This window comes from Danio rerio, chromosome 1, assembly GCF_049306965.1.
Source record: "Danio rerio strain Tuebingen ecotype United States chromosome 1, GRCz12tu, whole genome shotgun sequence".
Classification (NCBI taxonomy): domain Eukaryota; kingdom Metazoa; phylum Chordata; class Actinopteri; order Cypriniformes; family Danionidae; genus Danio; species Danio rerio.
In genome coordinates, this window is record NC_133176.1 from 18,059,493 (window position 1) to 18,086,666 (window position 27,174).

The window sequence follows — 27,174 nt, forward strand, 5'->3', positions numbered from 1 at the left end:
CGACGGCGTTGGACGTTAATCTTATAGCCCTCACTGATTGGTTGAAAGGCGGCCAATGAAGGTGGGCTTTAGTCAGAGAGCGAATGAAAGATTGTCACTATGAAGAAGGCAGTTTGTGAATTTTAATGAGTACGTTACTAGACGCTTTGTAGGAAGGTAAGCGTGCTACGTCACAAGGAACTGTTTAATATTTATGACCCAATCCCTCGCTTTAGTAGGGTATGTATTTCGAATTACGGTGGATTATTTTACTACAGCGCACGCGCACGCTTCTCGTCCTTTATCTGTCCGTTTGTGTTAAATATTCTTCCTTGAAAGCAATAAGGTATGACCAGAGCCACGATTTAAATCTGTAATTTGTACCATTTTAATGACAATTTCCTAATTCCAGGAATTCACTGATTCAGGGTTGTTCAAACTGAATTAACATGCAAAGTTCAAAGAGCTGTTATTTGTGCCACGGTTCAGTGTCCCTGTCGTTACGTTTGGCTTTTTTTTTTTGTTGTGGCTTTTTTAGGTTAGATGCTCTTTTTTTCCACAAGGTGGCGATAAATTACCATCGAACACATATCGGCCACTTTATTAGGCACACATTACTTGGACTCCCTTTTGCCTTCAGAACTGCTTTTTACCTTCGTAGCATTGATTCAACAAAGTACAGGAAATATTCCTTAGAGATTTTGATCCATCTTGACATAATAACATCACACCGTTGCTGCAGATTTGTCGGCTGCACATCCATGATGCGAATCTCCCGTTCCACCACATCCCAAAGGTGCTCTATTGGATTGAGTTCTGGTGACAGTGGAGGCCATTTGAGTACAGTGATATGCTCAGTTGGTACAAATGGGCTTCCATCCCATTACACCACCACCAGCAGCCTGAACTGTTGATAAAAGGCAGAATGGATTTATGCTTTCATGTTGTTGACACCGTATTCTAACCCTTCCATCCAAATGTTGCAGCAGAAATCGAGACTCATCTGACCAGCCATCGTTATTTCAATCTTGTATTGTCCAATTTTGGTAAGCCTGTGTGAATTGTAGCCTTAGTTTTCTGTTCTTAGCTCACAGGAGCGGCACCCAGTGTGGTCATTTGCTGCTGTAGCTCATCCGCCTCAAGGGTGGATACGCTGTGCATTCAGAGATGCTCTTCTGCATACCTCAGTTTTAACAAGGTATTTATTTCAGTTACTGTTGCCTTTCTACCAGCTCAAACCAGTCTGGCCATTCTCCTATGATCCTGGCATCAACAAGGCATTTGCGCCCACAGAACTGCCATTCACTGGATATTTTCTCCTTTTTGGACCATTCTCTTTAAACCAGAGATGTTTGTGCCTGAAAATTACAGTAGATCAGCAGTTTCTGAAATACTCAGACCAGCCGTCTGGCACTAACAACCATGTCTTGTTCAAAGTCACTTAAATCACCTTTCTTCCATGTTCTGATGCTCAGTTTGAACTGCAGCAGATCACCTTGACCATGTCTACATAGAGTTGCTGCCATGTGATTGGCTGATTAGAAATTTGTGTTAATGAGCAGTTGAACAGGGGTACCTAATAAAGTGGCCACTGAGTGTATATCTTTTTACAGTTTCACACAGCAGCAGTTTACAACCATGGTCCGTAAAAAAGCGGTCTTTCTTTCTTTCTTTCTTTCTTTCTTTCTTTCTTTCTTTCTTTCTTTCTTTCTTTCTTTCTTTCTTTCTTTCTTTCTTTCAAGCATTAAATTATTTTGTAGGTGAGCAATTCCATCCAAATGTCAACCCTGCCATGAAAAAAATTAAGTTTTCGCAAAAATATTGAAACCATTTGTACTTTTTATGTGTAAGCTAGTATTTTACATTGCTTTAAAAATACTCAAAAATGTCTCTGTTAATGTTTTCAAAGTATTATGTTTAATTTATCAAAATTACACAAATGCCAATTTAACATCTGTCACATTCATAACAGAGATTTTTCCTCATAAATGCAAAAAACGTCAAATAAAATCAAATCAATCGTTTTTGTTCTATAGTGAGCCAACTCATCTTTTTAATGAGCATTGTTTCTTTTGGGTTGTGCGGTTTAATTCACATAATTTCTACAAAGTATGTTGTATACTGTAAACTTGTTAACCTTTTTAATCACATCCATGTTGCATGTTTATTTTCCTTATTAAAATATATAAATATTAATGTTTACAGATTGATATTTTTCTGATCCCATAACTCAGTGGTTAGCAGTTTTGGAAATAAACAGATGTTTCAATATAGGCAGTACTGGGGCGCAATGGCTAGCACAATCGCCTCACAGCAAGAAGGTTGCTGGTTCGAGCCTCGGCTGAGTCAGATGCTATTTCTGTGTAGAGTTTGCATGTTCTCCCCTTGTTTGCGCGGGTTTCCTCCGGGTGCTCTGGTTTTTCCCCCCACAATTCCTAAGACATGCGGTATAGGTGAATTGGGTTAGCTAAATTGTCAGTATGTGTGTGTGTATGGATGTTTGCCAGTGATGCTGGATAAATTGGGGTTCATTCCGCTGTGGCGACCCCAGATTAATGAATGGACTAAGCTGAAAAGAAAATGAATGAGTGAATGTTTCAATATAATGTTAATGTATACTTTCTCTGTGAATGTATGTTTTGAGATTTTACTGCATATGTCACAATCATAACTCTGGATTTGCTCAGGCCTATATTTAATTTTTAATTGTCTATTTGAATAATCATTAATTATGTTTTGGTGATGTTTTGTAATCTCTATCCAGTGTCCAGTCCTCTTCTTCTTGTTCACTTTGACCACTGCCAGAGGATATACTGGCCATTTATAATCAAAGCTGATTTATTTATTTATTTGCTGTTGTGGGTAAAAAATTATTATTGGGATAATGCTTATATTGGGAACTGGTAATAAATCAGATTCACTCAACACTGGAAAACTGGGACACCAGAAGCCTATACAAGTTTATATAACTGACCTTTAGTCTGACATACTTTGTTGTTTGCTGATTGTGATCGATTGTGTATTTAATAGGCTCTTCAACGATTTTCTAAACGAAATGAGATACAGTTGAATTAAATAATTCAAATGACTTTTGAACTCTTTTTTTTTTAACCCACTATCAGATGTACCCCGTCTAACTGGTCGTTTTTACGACTGTTTCATAAATGTTCAGCATTATGATTAAATTATTAGACAGTATTTGCACAACTATTACACACACACACACACCCGTAAATATTCTGTAATTCATTTACAGATCAGATCGCAGACAGTGGTCTGGTTGCTTCTGCAGTGGGCGGGACTAATACGTAAGCTCTAACCTCATTGGCTAGTCGCACAGCGGCAAACTGGATAAATCTGTTTAAGTTACCGTGAGATCATGTCAGGATTGTGAGGTAAGATTTAAAGAACATTAACATGTTCATAATCATTAAGTGTTTAAATAGATAATTTAGCGTGTCGTTTATACTTAGGCTAAGTAGTGTTTTATTGAAAAAAATGCAGACTTTCACACCCGCCTTAAATATACATACAGGCCTATTACCACGATGCGAATTAACGTTATACATTGACGATTTGGGGGGTCAAGCTTAAAGATTTTGTTCGGTAATGTGCCTCAATTAACCAAATTCATATATTTAATTCAATTACATCTAATTTATTTGAGGGATATTGAGTGGTTCTCAGTGACGTGTGATATTAAGTAAACGGTGGCAGATTTGATGACCACGTAAGGTTTACAGACACCTACAAACACAATTTTTAAAGAAACAGCTTTTGGGAACCGGTGTCTGTTAGTGCTCTAGATTTGCTGGTTTCAAACCGATAAATCCATATTTCTGGCACAAACATGCATTCACAATGGTATGAATGAACTATGAACCATTATAGGGGTGGTCAAATGTACATTGAAGTTATCTACTATTTTCATTAATTTAATCATTTTCTTTTCAGCTTAGTCCCTTTATTAATCTGGGGTCGCTACAGCGGAATGAACCACCAACTTAACCAGCATATGTTTTACGCCAGGGGTTCTCAACTGGTTTGGCCATGGGACCCACATTTTTACATGGTCATCAAGCCGTGACCCAAATTTTTAAGAACTATAATATAAGTTAAAGAATTATAATTAATTTGTATTTATTTGTTAACATACACAAGTAGTGACAGATCATAAGACGTTCACCGAGACTTACAAATAAACAATATTTTACTGCTGTCATTTAACAAAGTGGATCAAATTATATTACAAAGAGTAAAATATTACAAAGTAAAAACGACAAATACTGTAAACAGTGATTAGAAAATGTTCCTGTTAGGAACTGTTAATAAAACATGTTTTCTGGTTTCTAAATGTTTTAATATGACACTGAGGCTTTAAGTCTTTTTTGTCGTCAATATATGTAAATCCATACTTTACATATTCGGGGTTGTACTTGCGCTTCAACATATTTGTTGCTGTAATTAAATTAAATTTCAGATGTCAAACGTCATGGTTGTCGCGTTCGAATTTCAAAATAAGAGTCCAGTTAAGCCAAATAAGTTCAAAATTTAACTTTTGTTGTTTTGTTTTTTTTGACCACACACTCCGCGACCCACTGAAAATGTTCCCGCAACCCACCAGTTGAGAAACCCTGTTTTATGCAGCGGATGCATCCACACAATACACTACGGCCAATATACACAACGGATTGTGGGGGAAAACCGGAGCACCCAGAGGAAACCCACACAAAACAAACTCCACACAGAAATGTTAACTGACCCAGCCAGGGCTCGAACAAGCAACCTTCTTGCTATAAGGCCACATCTATTTTTTAATTATTAATATAATTAAGTTAATAAAGTTACAGATCAAACTACAAGGCAGAGAAACATGTTGAAAAAAAAAGTCTATACATCTACATGATTTTTGTTTTGCACATTGAAATATGTGGTAAAGAAATAACAATTTTTTTTTTTCAATTCCATTGGTCCAACCGGGCCATTACCAGAAATCTTTAGTGTTTAGCCCTGTATAAATCTAAAATCTCAATTATAACAGTCTTCAAAGGGTCTTAAAAAGTCCATTGATGAAACTTGCAGAACCCCTGATTCTTTGTCATAAAGTGACTTAAAATGACCCGAATTCACACTGTATGAGCTTCATCCAGTAGAAGGGAACAGACTTAAAAATTTTTTTTTTTTGAGTAAATATTAGTAACTCTTGCTAGAGTTTGTGGTCTGGTTAAATGCTCATGACCACAGACCAATGATGCTGCTGCTGTTTCTATATACTGTAGGCCTAGATCTAATACAGGAAGCCTGGGAAACATTTGACCTGCAGGCTGCTGGAAAGTGTGCATGGGTGGTCAGGATTTTTTCTATGTTTCCGTTCGGTGTTTAAGTGAAGATGGATGCTGCTATTTCTTTACGAAATGCAGTAACTAAATACCTTTGGCTTTGAAGAAAGTTGGAGATTGAAACTAAAGGAGTATTTTCCGTGTATGCAATCCCTATTATCGGGTTATTTATATCTCTTTAAGAAAGAACCAGCTATTGAATGTGTTTGAGTATAAGGGTGTTAAAGCGCTCTGGGCAGATAAAGAGTGAAATTAAAGCCCTCTTATCTAGACTGTTGGCTGCACCACATACACCAGTCTCAAGTGTCCAGAGACCTAAAAGTGCTAGCCTGACTTTAAAAACATTCTCAAACATTCAATATCTTTGTAACATTACGTACTTAAATATAATTTTCTATTTAGCTTTATCTCTGCTGATATTTCTGAATTTTTGCAGGGCAAAAATGAGTTAAAACATCATTTTACAGCACTTTAAACATTGTTCCCTTTTTTTATTTGATTTTTTTAATTATTATTTTAAAAGTAAATGCACTGTAAAAATGCAGGGTTTCACACAATTCATTCAATCTGCCCCCTCCTAACACAAATCCAAAAGATTAACATAACCGATTTAAGTAGATTGAACAGAAAACAATTAAGTTTCTCCAACAGAATCTCCAGAATTGTGTTGTTAAGTCTCATTTTTAAAAAGTAGCTTGAACAAGCAGCAAAAATCATTTAGTAAAAACTGTAAAATATATGTTTTCTTTTCATTTCAGCAACTTTATGTTCTGAAATAACCTGTGGCCATGATGTCTAAGGCTGAAAATCATACATGTTTTTCAAGTATTTCTCCTTGTTAGGTTATGTTAACTAGTGTGCTTAATTTATGTAAAAGAAAATTTCCTCTTTAGCTCTCAAAAATCAGATTTAATATGTCAGTGTTTCAACGTACATGGTATTCATCAGGTCACACTGGCATATTTTAAACTCAGATCCTGTTATGAGACATTGTTGTAAAGATCCTCGACGAATTGTTTTCAACAAGCCCCTATATTTTCACAAATGTTAGTGAGAACGGATCAAGGTTCTGAGCAATCTGATAATCCTTTCTCAGTTCCTGAAGGACATTATAGATATGGCCAAATGCACACAGTGCAGTTTTACAACTACATGTTTGTCCTTTAGTCTTCAATAAACTACTTCAGTAAAAAGAAAGAAAGAATAAATGCCTGTGTTTTTCCTTATCGCAAACACAACAGTAATTTGGTAGTGATTGCCTTGCTTTGGCCTTTTTCGGGGTTAACTATCCTGATTGCAACAGAGAAATACAGGGAAATGTCTGATGACATTTAATGCTGTTCAGCCTTATAATCTTAAAATTACAGCAAAATCACCTGTTTTGACAACATTTTAGACATTACGCTAGAGAATCATTCAAATACTAGCTCTAAAAATGGCATTGAAGAGCATTGGTAGCAATGGTTTCTGCTGTTCTGACCGTCAGCTGCAGATATGAATAAATGGCGGACTATAGTTCCTCATACAAAAGGATTTTCAAACTCTCCGTGCTTGATTTTCTTTTTTATATACATGGTTATGCTGTCAAGCGGTTGTATAGATGCAATATCACAATCATAGCAGTGCAATATGGCTATATATCGTCACTGGTGGGACACTGAGGAACACCAACACACGCCTCCCACCAGTGTTGATATACAGCCATATCGCACTGCTACTCATGTGATATTGCTCACACACACATACAGTTCAAGTCAGAATTATTAGCCCCCCTGAATTATAATCCCCCTTGTTTATTTTTGTTCCTGTTTTTGTTTAAGAGAGAGCAGATTTTTTCAGCACATTCCTAAACATAATAGTTTTAATAACTCATTTCTAATTACTGTTTTATTTTATCTTTGCCATGATGACAGTAAATAATATTTCACTAAATCTTTTTCAAGACACTTCTATACAGCGGAAAGAGACATTTAAAGTCTTAACTAGGTTAATTAGGTTAACTAGTCAGGTTAGGGTAATTAGGCAAGTTATTGTATAACGATTGTTCTGTAGACTATTGATAAAAAAATTTGCCTGAAGGGGCTAATAATCTTGTCCTTAAAATGGTGTATAAAAAATTAAAAACTGCTTTTATTCTAGTCGAAATAAAACAAATAAGACTTTCTCCAGAAGAAAAAATATTATCAGACAAACTGACAATTTCCTTGCTTTGGTGACATTTTAATTCTATTCCAAATACTTCTCAATTGCTGTTCAATGAAAAAAAAATATTTAAACAAAACTCATTTCTAATTATAATTTCTGTAGCTAACAAAAAATAAAAACTAATAATATTCACCTTTTAAATTTTAACAGTTGATTTTAAAAATTCAAGCTAGAATAAACTCCAGTTCCAGCTCCAATTACCAGAAGATAAAATATAGCAAATACTGTGGAAAAGTTTCATGCTCTTTTTAAACATTCCTTAATGAAGTAAATGAAAAATACAAAAATTTCCACAGCATGAAAGGCTGATGATTTTCTCTTCAACTATACTGCATATATAAGTTACAGCTGCAGATAATAGTGCTGTTTGTTAAGCCAAAGTACATGTCCACGGAGCATTTAGGTCCACGTAAACCTTTGTCCACAACCAGTGCTTGAGTATTTACCCACTCCTGTAATATCTGCTAAAACGCTGAATCATATTTCCAAGTGATCTTGTTGATTCATTGGAACTGCAAACATTAAAACTATCTTGATAACATGACCAGGTCAAGCATTTATTGCACAACCGTGATTCTCGTTCTTGAGCTTGTGTTCAAACGTGTATGCAAATGTTGTGTTGTTAGAGTGGACTGAGCTCAGAGGTGAGCTAACTGTTAATCTAAACAGAATTCTTCTAAACAGTATTATGTAAGACAGTCCTTACTCTATTTACAACTAGCCTGCTTGCTATCTCTCAAAGCAGTGCTGAAGAAATTGGAGGCAAACAGAAAGATGGATGTCATTCTAACCGTCTATTTAAGAGCAGTCAACCGCACATTACACAGCACTCTGATAACATGTACTGAATGTCAGTGGTTACAGCCGTGGTTGTGGTTACTGGCCGGGGCTTGTGTGTGTGTTGTTTTTGTACACATATTTTGTTATGTGTCAACCTTTTTTTCTTGCTGATTTTTAATGGCATTAGTACATCAGGAGCAAGAGTGTGCTGGATTTTATAGCTGACAGAGTTATTAAGCACACAGAACAACACACTGCTTTATGCTTCTTAAAGGGACAGTTCACCCAAAACTGAAAACTCTATCATCATTTACTCAACATTTACTTGTTTGGCTTTCTTTTCTTTCAGCTCAACACAAAATAAATTATTTTTAAAAATGCTGAAAACCTGTAACAATTTGCTGTATCCCAATTCGCATACAGTACTTATTCTACGTCCTAAAAGTACTTTTTTTGTGATGAAAAGGTACATACTATGAGTATGTAACAGAAGAGTAAGCTTTGGGACACAGTATTTCCTCATTAAGGGACCATTATGTTGCTTAGTTATGTCCCCTGTCAATCATCTCAACACATCATCCTCATTTCTTTTCATATTTAATTTCCTACCTTACTGGAGAAACAGCAGCAGGTTAATCTGGTATTCGCAAGTCTTTCTTGCAGAGAAATCTCCTCAGGTCTTTAGATAATTATTCGGAAGTTCATCTCCAAAAGCTTTATAGACTTTATAGAAGTTCACATTGTTGTTGCAGAAGAAAATTCATTCATTCATTTTCTTTTCGGCTTAGTCCCTTTATTAATCTGGGGCCACCACAGCAGAATAAACCAATAATTTATCCAGCATATGTTTTACGCAGCGGATGCCCTTCTAGCTGCAACCCACCACTGGGAAACATCCATACACACTCATTCACACACATGCAATACAGACAATTTCACCTACTCAACTCACCTATAGCGCATGTCTTTGGACTTGTGGGGGACTTTGGACTTTGGACTCCCATGCAAACACAGGGAGAACATGCAAACTCCTCACAGAAATGCCAACTGACCCAGCCGAGGCTCGAACCAGTGACCTTCTTGCTGTGAGGCAATTGTGCAACCCACTGCGCCAATGTGGTGCCCCAGATAAAAAAAAAATAACACCGAAGATTTATTTAAGGTTTTTAAATATTTTCCAGCTAGCAAGATGTTAATTTTTTGTCAATCAAACAACTTTATCAGTCTCTCTACTTGAAGGTTGGTCTTGCGTGTCCTCCATGTTTGTAGTTTTTTGTTTTTTTTTAACTTTTTACCTGAGTTTAGTTTTTTTTTTAACTTTTTACCCAAGTTTGTAGTTTTAATCGAATTCAGGTCCAATGTGCATTGTATTGTGGGGAATGTTATATCAGTTAAAGTATGGACGGTTCTAGATTTCCAATTTCTACTGGAAAAGTACATCCTCCGTGAACCTTTAGCTTAATCTTTTCAACATACTATAGTTTGGGTCATACTAGTTCTGTTTTTGAATACTTTTTAGGATGGATAGAATGCGAGTTGGGACGCAGCAATGGACTTCCATAGTATTGGCTTTTTACACTATGAAAGTCAATGGTTATAGGTTTCTATCATTTTTCAAAATATCTTCTTTTGTGGTCAGCATAAAAAGAGAAATCTTAAAGGTTTGAAACCGATTGAGGGTGAGTAATATTCTTATTTTTGTGTGAACTATCCCTTTAATTCTATTTTTATTGTTTTTATGTTTGAGTGTTTTGTCTCATTACATGTCAGCAGTGTTTTCCTGGTGTCTAATATGATAAGCTTGGGTATAAATTCATGGAGTTTATCTAGAAAAACAGCTGTGAGACTGAAGATACCAGAGTCTATTATTGACCACTTGACCACAGTTCAGTGATAAGTCAACTGTCTCACAACACTATTTAGCTGATACAGAGCCAGGATATCATTGTTAGTGTGCGTTTTTGACCTGGATGGGCTAGTAAGCAAGTTAAAGCAACCAAACAAAAATACACCAGTGATCATATCTTCTTAAGGCTGCGAAAAAAAAAAAAAATCTTATTTTTGTGATTTAATGTTCAGAAGTAACATTTATTAAAACCATTGTTTTGGTGAATTTCTAAATACATTTTGGTCATTACCAATGCAAGCAGATGGCAGCATTAAAAAATATAACTATACCCACTGGTACCGAGTTATCTGACTTAAATGCCTAAAAAATGTTTGTATCCTGACAGTCACTTTTATATAAATGATTTTCTTTACATGTAAAATACGATGTGGAATATCACTGTTCAATTTACATTTTTAAAGTTTGGAGTTTATAATTTTATTATTTACACCAAAGCTTTATTTGAAATACAACAAAATGGTAATGTGACATTTTGGCACTGTTAAAAAAAAATTCTATTTGAATATAATTTGAAATGTATTTTTTTCTAATAATGATGGATTTTCAGCAACATCCTTTAAAGGAACACTGAAAAAATATTCAAGGATGATTCCTTGGATTTACTCAATTTTTTACGTTAAGTGGTTGTAAACAATTTATTTGGGCTGAATTTAAACAAACACATTAAGTTGAACATTATTAAACTTAATTTGTTTGTTTAAATTCAACACAAATAAATTGTTTGCAACAGTTCTGCATGCAACACTTTTTACAGTATTGTGATTACTGCTCAAAAATATGTTCTTATAAAAATTTTTTGCCCTTTAAACACTATATTTTATTTTATAATATTTGTAATATAATATTATACACATTTATAATATTTTGGAGCAGTAAACATGTCAGGCTACCTTTTTTAAACAAATCATTGACTTCTGCTGTCTTCATTGGTTTTAAAAACACAGATTTCTTTACCATGGCATGAGATCTTTTCTGCTGGAGATACTGTTGTCCTAAAAAAAAAAAAAAAAAAAAAAAAAAAAACTAACTAAAAAAATTGTACATATACCATAGGAACGGTATAACAGAAAATTTGGCGGTTTTAAAACCTTGACTTTTCCAATCAGTGCTGGACCATGCCTGTACCCGGCAGAAAATTACTCAGCACATGAGAATGGGCTACATTCAGAGAGTGCTTTGAAACCATGGAGACATGTGATATACATCTGTTTAAAGTAAACAAGCTGCTGTAAAGAACATTTTATTTTATGCCTGAGTATAGTTCCTAGAAATATTGGGCTAGAAAATAGTAATGTTTTATTTTCTACAGAAGACTCGAGCTTTAAATAGGAAAATTATCAAAACTTTTGGGAATAAAATGGTAATGGTAAAATCTGATTCAATTCATTATGCTACGCTTTAAAAGTTCACACTTAGCTGATGATTGATTATAAAGCTTGCTTGGCATGCTGTCCCGGGTGAGAGCCCTGAGCTCATAAGATCCCCGAGCCCAGGGCTCTCTCCCGTTTGCAAGGCAAAAGGGGAGATGAGCTCAAGTAGATCTCGAGAGCTCCCCTACTGTAGCAGCAAATGAACATATAGTGATTGCTCTTAAGAGATAACTACTTACTAGGAGCATGTCTATGGTGCCGATTTGGATTAGTCAATTAACTTAAGTTGTATGTTTTTGTACGGTGGGAGGAGACCGCGGAACCTGGAGGAAACCCACGTGAGCATGGGGAGAACGTGTAAACTCCGCACGGAAATGTTGGCTTGCTTGGTAAGGACTAGAAGTAACGTTCTTGCTGTCAGCCACCATGCCACCCATCTAGAATAGGAGGAGGAGTAGGGGTGGAAGGGGGATTCTTCAAAACGAAGATGGCTGTTATGTGGAACTTAGGGTTTTTATAGTAGCTTAGGAATCATCTGATTAGTAGGGATGTAACGGTATTGTAAATACCGTCATACCGCAATATTATTTTTTTTCGATATTACCGTAGTAGCATGACTCGGTAAAACTATAGGTCTTCTGAGAAAATTTGCTCAGGCGAATGAAGCGAACGGGAGGTAGCGAAAACTACAATTCCCATCAGCCCAGGCTCGGCCATCATCCCTTGCGGTCTGTTGTCGCTACAGATACAGTAATGCGGAAATGGAGTGTGCTGCTAGAAGCGGGGATCAAAAAGAGCTGGAAATGATCAAACCTGAAGCGGGTGTTGTCACCGCACGCGTACTGAATAGCGGTGTTGTCGCGCGCGTTCTGATCAGCTGTGTTGTCTCGCGCGTACTGTAAAGCGGGGAGGGGGGGTTGAGCGCGCGCCTACTGAAGGGCGGGACGGAGGGTGTGTCGCGTCGCGGGGGCACTTTTGATCATTTTGGAAGGGCACTTTCTATCCAAGACTAAAAAGGGCATGTGCACTGCACAGGTTGAGCCCTATGTGTGCACATGCCTGCAAGTTGGGGAATATGACTAATAACAGTCATGGGGACTGCAGAAACACAGCACACTGTTCAGATTGATGCAGACATGAGACCTCTATCTCACTCATGGCTTGTCCTCTCAAGTGGGGGAAAGACAATGCACAACGTTACCCACTGCTGTCAACCTGGGCCAAGTCATATCTCTCTGTCCCAGAAACCTCAGTCCCAAATGAGAGGTTTTTTTTCTGTTGCAGGGGACATTGTAAATACCCAGAGATACCAGCTTTTACCAGATTATATTTATATGATCATTTTCCTTAAAGCCCATCTCTATCTAAGTGAGTGATTAAATGTTGAATGTGATGAGTTTTCAACAATACTAAATTGAAACTTTAATCATACATTGAATCATACATTGAATAATGCGGGACCAGCTGCAATCATAAGCACGTAATCCTCTCGAAATTAGTTTATAAATAAACTAAGCTAAAAGTGCCCCCTACCAGAACAAGAAATCGGCTGAATGGATTCAAAAATAGCGTAAGTGTCAATTGTTTAACTCTTGGAGACTTGAAAAATGAAAAAAAGTAGCATGTTCTTTTTCATTTTTAGTGTCACATAATCAGAAATGATTATAATAATGCTGATTTGGTGCATTTCTTAATGCCTAAAAATGTGCTTCTTGTTGTCGAAAACAATGCATTAAAAAAAACATTAACTTTGGTATAGGACTTTATTTGCAGAATTAAATGTATTTTTTGTACCTTGAATTAATGCTTTCCTCCTGTTTGAAAGTATTCATTTTATTTAAAATAAATATATATTTGACCCCAAAACTAAAAAAAAGGCCAAAGATGATGTCATGACTGTCATAAAGTGTATCACACGCTCTCCAGAGGAGCTGTGAACTCAATAAGCATGCATCCAGCGGGATTATCACTGTTAATCTGAGCAGATTTGTGTAGGCTTTTAATCTGCCATTTTGAGTTAAGACCAACTTTAGTGAAACTGGTCATTGTCATTTGTTTGTCATATCATCCTCATCTCCCTCTTGCTCTCTTTTCTCCAGGTCTACAACTGCACGACCAGACTCTTCCATTATTTTAAACAAGAGACTTCTGGCTGCTTAGCAACCATGCATTCTGATACACACAGGAGGGCCCCTTATTTCAGAAGTTGTAGCCAGGAGGAGGTAATCTGCCCACCCATACAATCACACACACACACACACACACACACACACACACACACACACACACATACACACACATACACATTTATTTAGTCAGCAATGTACTTAAAGCTCTATGACTCATAATTTGCCACAAAACCCAAGGAGCCCTCAACATTGTGTTCAATGAAAATCAGATTTGTGCGTGTGTGTGTGTGTGTGATTTTATAATTTTTTTGTTCAATTCTCGTTTGTATGTCACAGAGCAGGAAGGGTTGTCCCTGCTGTGCCGTATGCTGGCATAGAGTGTTCTGGGTAAGGGGAGAAAAATGCATTCCAAGGCTACCTCAAAAAAGTCACTGACTCTCTGCCACACACACACACACACAGTTCTGGTTGGTTACTGCGGCACGATCTGGCTGCAGCTGAAGACAGAGGGGAGGGGTCTCTCTCTCTCTCTCCCTCTCTCTCTCTCTGAGTCTCCGCTCAGTCTGAAACTGCTCTCTTGCAGTGCTTTTGCTGGCAGGATCGCATGAATCAGGACATTCTGTCCGGGATAGTGCTTACCTGGTGGAAAATGTGTGTTTTGATCATACGAAATACACTGTAGGACTGTTTGGATACTCTAGAAAAGCAGGTACGTTTCCAGTGTCACGTTTCAATCATGAATTGCGTAGTTGCATGAGAGAGCCTCTAACTTTTCTTCAGCTCTATGTAGGAGAGGGTCGTTTTCATGGATTCATGGGTTTTTCTTCTTCTTATATTGGGATCAGAATGTATGTTTAGGTGTTTTTAGAAGCGATCTATACATTCCCTAATTGATTGATTTATTTGTGAGGGACCAAATTACTTGCATGTATTGAGTTGTGTAATGTAATGTAGATTTGCTTGCGCATGTGATGCTGGTATTGATCTCCATGTGGTGTGTGTATATTTATTAGTGATGCAGCTTTTAGAGGACGGCCTCTTTTTTGGATGTTTTCCAGGGATCTTTGACATAAGCAGGGTGATCTATTGATCTGTTTATTCGTTATTGTGTCCCAGCATTACATGTTTTAAAATCTGAATGTGCAGGACTCCATTAGTGCTGTAAAAAGACGTGACTGTCTGTGTATGTGTGCGTTTAGTGTAGTGAGTATATGCACCTGCCTGGATGCCTTACCTTCTAATGAGATTCAGAACTTCTAGCGTACCTTTTTACACTTATTTGACCTACAAATGTTGGCAGCTTTAAAAAAAAAAAAAAAAAACTGAAAAACTAAAGGACTGAAAAATGTTTGGTTAAAAATAATATTCTTGTGGGTATTTTGGTATCAGACACTGCAAATGACAAAGTTAGACAGCTCATCTCTATGGTAACTGTTTGGTTTTGCCTGAAGTGTAACGTGAGGAGAAATGGAAAGGATTTTGGGTGAAAGTTTATTGTACCAATGTGCAATATTTATACAGATGTCCTTCAAACACTGTGCCTTATAATAAGATTGAAGTAAAAGAGGTAGTTCAGACAAATATGAATATTATGTGAATGTTTGTTTAACTTTCTTTGAAATATTTGTACGTTCTTTGAAATATATTTTGTGTTAAGCAGAATATAGAAATTCAGACTGGTTAGAAATGACACGGGGACGAATAAACAATAACATAATTTTCATATTTCGTAATATACGCTACCTGACAAAAGTCGTCGCCTATTCAAGTTTTAGGATCAATAATTAATAACTTGACTTCTAGTTGATGATTTGGTATCAGAAGTGGCTTATATGAAAGGCAAATGCCTCTAGATTATGCTTATTTTACCTAAATAAAATATGATCATGGTTTGATTTTTAATTATTTAATTAGGACAGTAAGGTCTAACTTTGCTTAGACAAAAGTCATCACTTTACAGAAATAATGTACAGTATAGAATTAATATAAAGTCATGGTGCAGTGGAAAATGAATTATATTGTGTATAACTGCATCCATACATCTCTGCAATGGCAAAGGAACTGTTTCTGCAGGACTCCCAGAGTTCATCTAGATTCTTTGGATTTATCTTCAATGCCTCCTCCTTCATCTAACCCCAGACATGCTCAATAATGTTCATATCTGGTGACTAGGCTGGAGCACTATCCTGCTGAAGAATTGGCCTTCTATAGTGGTTTGTTATGTAATGGGCAGCACAAATGTCTTGATACCTCAGGCTGTTGATGTTGTCATCCACTCTGCAGCATCTCTTGCATGTACGATACTGATTGTTACTCCAAACCATGATTTTTCCTTCACCAAACTTGACTGATTTGTCTGAGAATCTTGGGTCCATGCGGGTTCCAATAGGTCTTCATCAGTATTTGTGATAATTGGGTTGCAGTTCAGCAGATGATTCATCAAAAAAATCTACCTTCTGCCACTTTTCCGAATGGTCAGCTAGAAGTCAAGTTATTATTGGCTGCTCTTACAACTGGAATCGACGACAAGACTTTTGTCGGATACTTTTAATAGGACCTTAAATAGTCTTATGTCAAAAGGAAAATGAAAACTGTTTTGCTTACCTCATTGGCAGATCATTTTGCTTGTTTGAAGGAATAACTCATTTAATTTTGACATGTTATTTCCCAAAACAAGACAATATTTTTGCTCATCTAGAAAATGCTTCTTGATTTAATTTATAGTCGATATTTAAACTAGAAACAAGTCAAAAGATCTGAGTAAGACAAGCATGTTTTGCAGTGTGATTGAACTCAGTAACCTCAGATGAACACAGTCAGACTTTTATTGTTGTCAGTATATTGCAATTATATATGTTATGTACACGCTGAACAGGTTCTGCATGCCGTTATCATTTACCACTCGCATGGCTTAAATTCATTGGAGTATAATGAATGAAATAATATAACTAAAACATTTGGGGGTAAAAGTTAATTTGTAGCCTCAAAGACAGAAAATACATTAAAATTGATTGGTTATGGTTGGAATGATTAATTTTATCAGTATAATTAAGCTGACATAACCCTAAAAAGTATGTGTTTAAATCAAATTTGTGAGACCACTTAAATTAAAAGCTTTTTTTCCATGGCTGTTCTCATGCATTGAAAGAGCTTCATCTTTTATATTAAGATGTTATCATCATAGCCACGAGCATTATATGTGGTTGCATATTTTGTTGAGCAGCATAATTACAGCTCACACTCTGATTTATGTACACAAACTTATACACAAATAAACAAGTACATTCCTGTTTCTGATTATATGCATGATATTGCATTGATTTCAGTATTATATTTTGTTGAATCAGAGTTACAGCTGCAGAGTAAAAGTGTAACAGTAAGCAAATTATGAATCTACTGAAAACAGTAAATAAATAAATAGGATAAGATTAGTTTTTAGAGATAACAGTAAAAATGACAGAAAACTGACTAAATCATTATAATCCGAGCAGGGTCCTTACATGTGTTTAGTTCATTAATGATTGTCTACGAATTCAAGGATCAGTATTTGTACACTGTAAAATATGCTGGGTTCCACACAATTGATTTGTGTTGGGGCAACATGAAGGAATTGAGCTAACCTATTAGTTTTCGATTTTAATTGGATTGAACATAAAACAATTAAGTTGTTCCCTAACAAACGTTAAGAATTGTGTTGTTTCAGCTCATTTTATATAAGTAGTTAGAACATATAACAAACATCCTTTTCTGAATGTAGTTTTTTATGCTAACATTTCTTCTAGTCAGTTTAGGGCCTATGTGGATTGTGCAAATCAGGACTTGACGCTCAGACATTGGAATAAGCCTATGAGATCAGTTTTGGCACCGTGAGCTACTACAGGGAATAAACACCTTTTCAATCGCTGAAGAATCAGCCAAGCAAATAGCTTGCTAATGCTCAACTATGTAGTATAATTATACAGTATGCAGAGGAAGATCCGATGAGACAAAAATCACAAAAGACCAACACCCATACTGCAGTTGCAGTTGAAAATTAGAGAAGTTTCACACATTTAGAGGTCATAGGATTTATAAATAACTTAAGTATAAAAAACTTAAGTGAGATATGTGTGACCAGAACCACAAAACCATCTTATGTTTCATGTGTATAGTTTTGCCAATAGTCTAAAGTACATTGTATGGGTCAAATTATACATTTCTATTTTATTAAATATATATATATATATATTAATGAGGAATATTAAGTAAAGATCATTTAAAAAATTATCATAAAGATATTTTGTACATTTTTCTGCCTTAAATTTATTAAACCTGTTTTTTGATTAGTAATATGCATTGCTAAAAACTTAATTTAGACAATTGTATGATTAGTTTTTCTCAGTATTTCGATTTTTTTAAACTCTCAGATTCCAGATTTTCATATAGTTGAATCTCAGTCAAATATTCTCATATTCCAACAAACCACACATCAATTGAAAGCTTATTTATTCAACATTCAAAAAATGCATAAATATCAGCTTCCAATTGAAACTTATGACTCGTTTTGTGGTCCAGGGTCATATATTTGAAGAAGCACACTAATCAAAATTAGACACTTTCAGATACCTTTTTGTTAAAGGAGTTAATCAGTCACTTGGTGGTAAATTCCTTAATTATCAGCATGAACATGGCAAGAATGCATCTAGACATACAATTTATCAACATTTGAGAGAATTTGGACTAAAACCCCTGCATTGACCAAACCTTTCATCATCAGAGAGAATCAGAAGACTAGACTAACCTTTGGTAGAAGCATGTTGTGTGGACTGAAGACCAAATTTACTTTATTGATGAAAGCAAGTTTAATTCATTTGGGTCTACTGTGAAACATTTCTGCAGCAGGAGTTTCTCATATACAGTTAAAGTCAGAATTATTAGCCACCCTGAATTATTAGCCCCCCTGTTTATTTTTCAATTTCTGTTTAATGGACAGTTTTTTCCAACACATTTCTAAACATAATGGTTTAATAACTTATTTCTAAAAACTGATTTATTTTATCTTTGCCATGATGACAGTACATAATACGTTACTAGATATTTTTCAAGACACTTTTATACAGCTTAAAGTGTTAAAAGCTTAACTTGGCTAATTAGGTTAACTATGGAGGTTAGGGTAATTAGGCAAGTTATGATGGTTTCTTCTGTAGACTATGGAAAAATATATAGCTTAAAGGGGCTAATACCTTTCACCATAAAATGTTTTTTTTATTATTATTATTATTAAAAACTGCTTTTATAAAATAAAAAATAAAACTTTCTCTAGAAGAAAAAAATATGATCAGACATACTGTGAAAAATTCCTTGCTCTGTTAAACATCATTTGTTAAATATTTAAAAAAGAAAAGAATTTCAAAAGAGGGCTAACAATTCAACTAGTTGAACTAACTTCAACTGTACATCTACATGAAAGAGTCGAAGCAAATGTTTAACTGAAGCTCCAACATGCTTTCAGCAAAAAGGTTTACATGCAGGATAATGAAAACCATCACACAGCCAAGCATGTAAAGCAGTTAATTAGGAGGAAACAATGAAATGTCAGCCTAGAGTCCTGAACTAAACCTGATTAAAAATCTCATGCTCTTCTTGTGCATTGTTTGCTATCACAATGTCTGCTCAAAGTCATTACATGTCATGCACAAAGCTCCTGTGTTCCCAGGTTTGTGCTGCTTTCAACGGAACAGTTTTTAATAGAGCAGCTTCAGTTCTCAAGCTGCGTCTATGATTACCTGATCAGGGCACTTAGACAGGTGTCTGCACGTTTTAGACTGGGAAAGACCACATTTTCATCTTTAGGCCTGAAACTATTTTTAGACTCTAAATGGGCGAAAGAATATAAAAAAATGGATGCATTGCCATAGTTTAAAATTGAACTATACATTTGGCATTTCATTAGGGTTTTTTGTTATGCAAGAGGAGTTGTTCATATTGGGAAACTGGAGAATAGTGCCATTAGAATGAGAAGTAGAGAGAGAAACCATGCAGCATGAAAACTGAGACACTGTTGCGTAATCACACACACTGCATCTCAGAATGAATGACATTTATATGGAAGTGTAACTGGCCACCTTATTAACGTATGTTATTTATTCAAGTCATATTTAAAGCTGAATGCTGTCCGCACAGGCTTTAAGTCATAGGACTGGAAGGTTAGTATAATATGTTATTATTTAAAGCAGTTTGATTTCTAACAATGCTATAAGTGGCCAGGAATAGTTGCTAAGATGCTAATAAATGCTAAGAGCTCTGTCAGTTAATGTGTAGGTGTTTTCAGAGGGCATAGCAGACTTTCACTCTCACATGCTGAAATATTTCCATTCTAGGTCATCATCATGATTCCATCTTAATGGGAGTATGCACCTAATTACTAAAAACCGTGTTACAGAATGACTGCAGGTCCCAAAATATGAACATTGTCCTGGGGAATTATGCAGGTACTATATGTCATCCTGAAGATGCTGTTGTGTGGATATTTGATCAGGTATTCTGTAGGTTATAGAGGTTGAATGTTAGATTTGGGAGTAGCAAATGTATTGTGTATCACATTGACAAAGAAACACTGTGACTCTGTGGAAGGTCATGATGTAACAAGTCCTGGGTTAAGTTTCTGATATTGAAACTGCTTAATATTGATTATATAAGTTCATGGTTCGTTATGTATTGTTACCGGAGCCTTGGAGCCTTAGGAGTGTTCTAGAAATCCACTTAGTTCAGTCCTGGCACATCACATTTATTCTCTGGTTCGTTCTGTCAGGGAAGGACGCATTAGCTACCCTTCGCTTCATTGTTCTTTTTGCCCAGAGGGCTGGTGGACAGACTAGTAATAAAAAAGTGGGTTGATGTCAAGCTTTCCCTAGTGTGATGTCAAACAGCGAGCATTACTGTGATTCAAAACCATGTACCACTTCAGAATTCTAAACTGGGTGGATTTAGTCACATTATTATTATTATTTGTTTGTTTGTTTGTTTGTTTGTTTGTTTATTTGTTTATTTATTATTATTTTATTTTTTGTTAATAAGTTTAATAATTAGGTTTACTTGCATGCACAGTGCATCCGGAAAGTATTCTTAGCAAGTCCGGAAAGTATTTACTTTTTCCACATTTTTTTATGTTACAGCTTTATTCCAAAGGGATAAAATTCAATTATTTCCTCTAAATTTTACACAAAATGCCCCATAATGACAATGTGAAAAAACATTTCTTGAAATTTTTGCAAATTATTAAAAATAAAAAACCCTGAACAAATCGCATGTATATAAGTATTCACAGCCTTTGCTCAATACTTTGATGATGCACCTTTGGCAGCAATTACAGTCTCATGCCTTTTTGAATATGATGGCTCAAGCTTGGCACACCTGTCTTTAGGAATTTTTGCCCATTCCTCTTTGGAGTATCTTCCAAGCTCTATTAGGCTGGAAGGGAAGCGACGGTCTACAGCCATTTTCAGATCTCTCAAGATGTTCAATAGGATTTAGGTCTGGGCTCCTGCTGGGCCAGTCAAGGACATTCACAGAGTTGTGGTTAATCCACTCCATTGATATTTTGATGATGTGCTTTGGGTCATTGCCCTGCTGGAAGATGAACTGTCGCCCCAGTCTGAGGTCAAGAGCACTCTGAAGCAGGTTTTCATTCAGGATGTCTCTGTAGATTGCTGCATTCATCTTTCCATTTATCCTGACTAGTCTTCCAGTTCCTGCTGCTGAAAAACATCCCCACAGCATGATGCTGCAACTACCATGCATTACTGTCGGGATGGTATTAGCCTGATGATAAGCGATGCCTGGTTTTCTCTAAACATACCGCCTGGCATTTACTCCAAAGAGTTCAATTTTAGTCTCATCAGACCAGAGAATTTAGTTTCTTATGGTCTGAGAGTCCTTCAGATGCCTTTTGGCAAATTCCAGGCCGAGAGTGGCATCCGTCTGGCTTCTCTACCATACAGGCCTGATTGGTGGATTGCTGCACAGATGGATGTCCTTCTGTAAGGTTCTCCTCTCTCCACAGAAGAACTCTGGAGCTCAGACAGAGTGAACATCAGGTTATAGATCTCGTCGCTGACTAAGGCCCTTCTCGGATCACTAAGCTTAGATGGCCGGCCCGCTCTAGGAAGAGTCCTGATGGTTCCAAACATCTTCCACCTATGGATGGTGGAAGCCACCGTGCTCATTGGAACTTTCAGAGCAGCAGAAATGTTTCTGTAACCTTCCTCAACCTTGTGCCTTGAGATAATTCTGTCTTGGAGATCTACAGACAAACAGATCATGTCCAATCATCTGAACTTACCACAGATGAACTCCAGTTAAGCTGCTGAAATATCTCAAGAATGATCAGTGGTAACAGAATGTACCTGAGCTCAAATTAGAGCTTCACAACAAAGACTGTGAATACTTATGTACATGTGATTTTTCAGGTTTTTTTATTTTTAATAAATTTGCAATAATTTCAAAAAATCATTGTCATTATGGGGTGTTGTGTGTAGAATTTTGAAGAAATAAATGATTTTAATCCATTTTTGGAAGAAGGCTGTAACATAAAAAATGTGGGAAAAAGTGAAGCACTATGAATACTTTCCGAATGCACTGTATGTGTGCATTTATGTTTTTGTAAATGTTAAGTATGTACTTGTAAATTTTGTAAATTTGTGTATGTAAATTTTATATTTTCACTGTTACTGTCATCCGATGACAAAGATTTACTTTAATCTACAGAACACAAAATCAAATATAAATTGTCCAAGCTGTTTTCTGTAAAATTTCAAATAATAAAGTATGAACAATTCAAATAAATAATATCTATAGTGGTGAATTTTTTGAATTATGAATTGTCCTATTTAGATGAAACTAGAAATAAACAACTAAAAAGTATAAAAATGAATAAATAAAACAATTAAGTAAAATATAAACACTTGTTCTTGTATTTGAGGACAAACTACCAGACAAACCTATGATCAGTACATTTAAAAAAAAAATAAATGTACTCTTATTCAGGAATGATACATTGTTTTATGGTTTATGGTTTTATGGTTTCACTGACATTTTGAGAAGTTTTGCCATCACCAGAGTAAATAACATTAAAGTAAACATTGTAATAATTTTACTATATATTTGGTCAAATAAATGTCGCCTCATGGATTAATATTCATAATGTAGTGCTTAGGATTTTCAATAATTAATCATTTAAAAGAAGTTCTTTGAGATTTATGTATCTCAAGCTTTGAGATTCAGGATTCTTCTGTCCCAGTGTGATGTCCGCTCCAAGTTATTTCAGTTGACAGGCATGCAGTGCAGCACCGCAGGACTTGTTCTCCTTTTTTTTTTTTTTTTTTTTTTTTGTTATCCAACACTTTGTGTGCGTGTGCCTGAAAATGTGTAGAAGACTATGCAAATCTGTCTGGTGTAAGGAAACCATGTCCGAGAAATGTGACATTTCCCCACCTTTGTTAACCCAATCCAATCTAAGATTTTCTTTAATCTCAATCACCCTGCCCGGATGTAAGAACTGACGTAACACAGCAAGAATCATTACTGCATTAAGACTTTCTCACTTTCCCAGTCAGGCTCTCATTGCTCTGATAATCTGGGAACACAGAGATGTTAGATCAAGTGTAATTATCAATGTCAGAAGATTAAAGTGGCCTTCGACAACCCATGTTACACATGCTTAGAGATGCAGGGTCATGTAATTCATCATCCGTATCTCACTGTTGATCACCGTATAGAAGGCAACACATTGTTACATAATATAGCACTGATACATACAGTGGGAATGTACAGTGATATACAGTGCTGCTGGCTTTGGTTTATAAAAAGTGTGTTTTATTAAATGTGTTAAATGTGTATTTTTTTACTTTTACAGTTGGAATTTATTTAAAAAAGAATCCACCTTTTACGCACACAACTACTTTTAATGGAATTAAATTTCTATGAATTAAAATCTCTCTGATACAGAGAACGAGTGAAGGTTACTAGTCTATCTGTATGGTAAATATGCAAGTATATCTTGCACATACAGACATGAAAAGTAGCTTGTCTTGTTCCTTCGAAATGGCAAATACGTACTATACCTGGATAGTTAACTGATGATCTGGGAACTTCAACCTGGATAGACTGTTGTGCTGTTAGTGTTTGTCATTTCAAAATATATAGACACTGTTTGTTTAAAAAAAGGTGTGTTATTTAACATATATTTGGCTTTTTAACAGTATATGTGACAAGAATTATTTTGGTTGGGGACCAGAGAACATTTTGGCAGGGCATGTAAAAAATCAATCAATCAATCAATCAGTCAGTCAGTCGGTCAGTCAGTCAGTCTGCCTGCCTGCCTCTATATATCTATCTATCTATCTATCTATCTATCTATCTATCTATCTATCTATCTATCTATCTATCTATCTATCTATCTATCTATCTATCTATCTATCTATCTATCTATCTATCTATCTATCTATCTATCTATCTATCTATCTATCTATCTATCTATCTATCTATCTATCTATCTATCTATCTATCTATCTATCTATCTATCTATCTATCTATCTATCTATCTATCTATCTATCTATCTATCTATCTATCTATCTATCTATCTATCTATCTATCTATCTATCTATCTATCTATCTATCTATCTATCTATCTATCTATCTAAAATTGTATAATGACATGGATATGACCTAGTTGTACTCTATTAAAGGGATAGTTCACCTTAAAATGTTAACTGTCATAATTTACTCACCCTTTACTTGTTTCAAACCTTTATGAGTTTTTTTATTCTGCTTAACACAAAAGAAGATATTTGGAAAAATATTGGATAACTATTAACTTCCATAGTGTCTGTTTTTCCTACTATGGAAGTCAATAGTTAGTTAGTGTTCAACAGAAGAAAGCAACTCATGACAATCTGGAACCAATTGAGGTAGTGTAAATACTGAGTAAAATTTCATATAAACTATCCCTTTAAGGTGGTTTATGAGGACATGATTTGTGTCCTCATAATTCCATATGGTTAAAAATCATACTTTGACATTTAAATAATATACCACTAGTTTCTTGTAAGAGTTGTGTTACGGTAGGGTATAAGCAGTTTTTAGAGCCTTTGGAGAGTCCTCATAAACCATATGTAGAATTAATTGTGTTTGCTAGCAATACATTTTCATGTGAATTGGTAATAAAAACTATTAAACATCTGTAGACACCCTAAGATTATCTTCTCTTTGTATTCCTCACACTCTAAAAAAAATGTTTGTTTGTTCAAACTACTTATTTAATATGAGCTGAAACAACACAATTCTTAAGTTTTTTGGAACAACTTAATTGTTTTATGTTCAATTCACTTACATTTGTAAAAACTAACAAGTTAACTTAATACAGTCATGTTGTCCCAACACAAATCAATTATGTGGAACCCAGCATCTTCAACATGTCTGTAATATTGATAATATATTGATCATATTTATGGTAATTAATGGTCTGCTGTAAGTTATTTTTAAGCTTCAACATGCTGCCTTTTGACATTGGATGTCAGATTTTTTAACTGTTCACTGTTACAGTGTAATGGAAGTTATTCCCATAATTCATGCAACAATTCACAGAAAAAAGCTTCCACTGTTTTGTATTCCACATTCAGTACACACCAAACTAACAATTACCTTTAAACTATAATAACAAAATACACAATGATCTGCAATACAGGTTCAAAGTTTACATTTCCACATTTATAGAACACACAAAGCTTACCCCCACATTTGATTATATAATCTAATAAACAAAATATTTCTGTGATCCGTTCACTGGAGCATGTGGGACTGTTAGTCTTCTGTTTGAAGGCAGAAGGTGAAACTCCCTAAATGAAACATGAGCGGGATCAGACAGAATTTTACCTAATAAAGACATCATGTTCTTGGCATTTGCTTTTTGAAATATTCTCTCAGTTGTTTGGCTAACAAATTTGTGAACAAATATGTTGCCAATCGAGCTCGAAGAACTGTATATTCAAAGATTCCATACTATACAGCAGTCTGTATAACAGATTGCTAAAAAAAGATTCTCTTTGTGCTTGAAAGTTTTGCCTCATTATTGTTAATGAAAGGGTTTTGTAGCTTATATTTAAAAGTCATCTGAATGCATCGTTTCCATGTTTGCAAAATGAAGAAGATACTTTGATTTTACATTGTGAACAGATTGAAATAAAAAATGTTCAAATTCAAAAAGCCTTATTTAGGTTGATCAGAATGAAGAATTATTGTAAAATATTAGTAGTTTAAAGCATGTTTTCTGACTTAAGAACTGTTTTTTAAATGTAAATTGTATTCAAGTTATACAGTCATTTGCCTAATTACCATAACTTGCCTAGTTGACGTAAACAAATTGGCTTTAAATTGGACTTATTATACTAATAGTATTATCTTGAAAAATACCCAAATACTGTGTACTGTCATCATGGCAAAGACAAAAGAAATCAGTTATTAGAAATGAGTTAGGCTAATATTCAGCAAGTCTATTATATTTAATAGCAATTAAGAAACATGAAATTAGCTTTGAAAATGATTTGATGTTTTGTTTTTGAAGCATTGTTGATATTAGCAGTTTAATTAAATACTGCTAAATAATGCTTATATTTTTGCCATGTCATGAGGCAATCCACCAACTAGCATAGACGCATTTTACCTCCCACTCCTCCTCCGGCTTGAAATCAGCCTGTTCTTTGTGTTAAAAGATGACCTCTGGTGTATTCATTAAATGGTTTTTGTGAGCAGAACAATTGGACTCTTGGATTGGACCGTTTAGCATTTGTCTGGAAACACAAGGACACCATTGTGGCAGTAACATTCACTATTGCCTTGCATGTGCCACAAAATGGCCTGAATATCAAAATAAAAGCCTTCTTCTTTAATTAGCTTTTGTCTGGCCTATATTATCACCCACATTTAGTTGCAAAGTGTGACTGACATAATGCAGATTTAACGCAGGCGCAAGATGATCATGGGTGTCTAAACTTTAAAATAAATAAAATACAAGGTGACATGTCCATGCAGGCTGGTATAAACAAGTGTTTCCTTTATCAAAGCAGCCTAACCATTTTCATTAACAAAACAAGAGAGATACAGGAGGACATTTAATGAATTACTGCAATGAATGTTATTGCAAGGCGTGGAGTTTTGGCTGCCAGTAGGGGAATGTTAATAAAGACGATGGACTTTAATATACCGATGACTAACTATTTTACTGAGCAAAACTCCTAAAACTGGGTAGAAAATCGACAGGAGTCTCCAGTCCAAGTCCATCACACTCTACACACACTCTACACACACACATCCTCCTTCTTTGGGGACACAGCACCAAAATAAAAGTCCTTGACAAAAATATGCAAAAATAGAATACAACGCTTATTAAACAAACAACTTCACATTATTATAATAAAAACACAATTAC

General features: G+C 35.4%; 1 protein-coding gene across 10 annotated transcripts in view; it reads left to right on the forward strand.

The window, feature by feature from the left end:
- The first annotated feature begins 63 nt into the window (after positions 1-63).
- Positions 64-27,174, forward strand: part of mtus1b (microtubule associated tumor suppressor 1b) — a 101,303-nt gene continuing 74,192 nt past the window's right edge. For 2 of the 10 annotated variants that reach the window (XM_073949981.1, XM_073950018.1), the window contains exons 1-3: positions 3,314-3,374; positions 11,893-11,971; positions 13,682-13,804. The gene's annotated coding sequence lies outside the window, so the exon portion shown is untranslated. The other 8 variants (XM_073949970.1, XM_073950007.1, XM_001919934.9 and 5 more) reach the window with 6 other exon arrangements.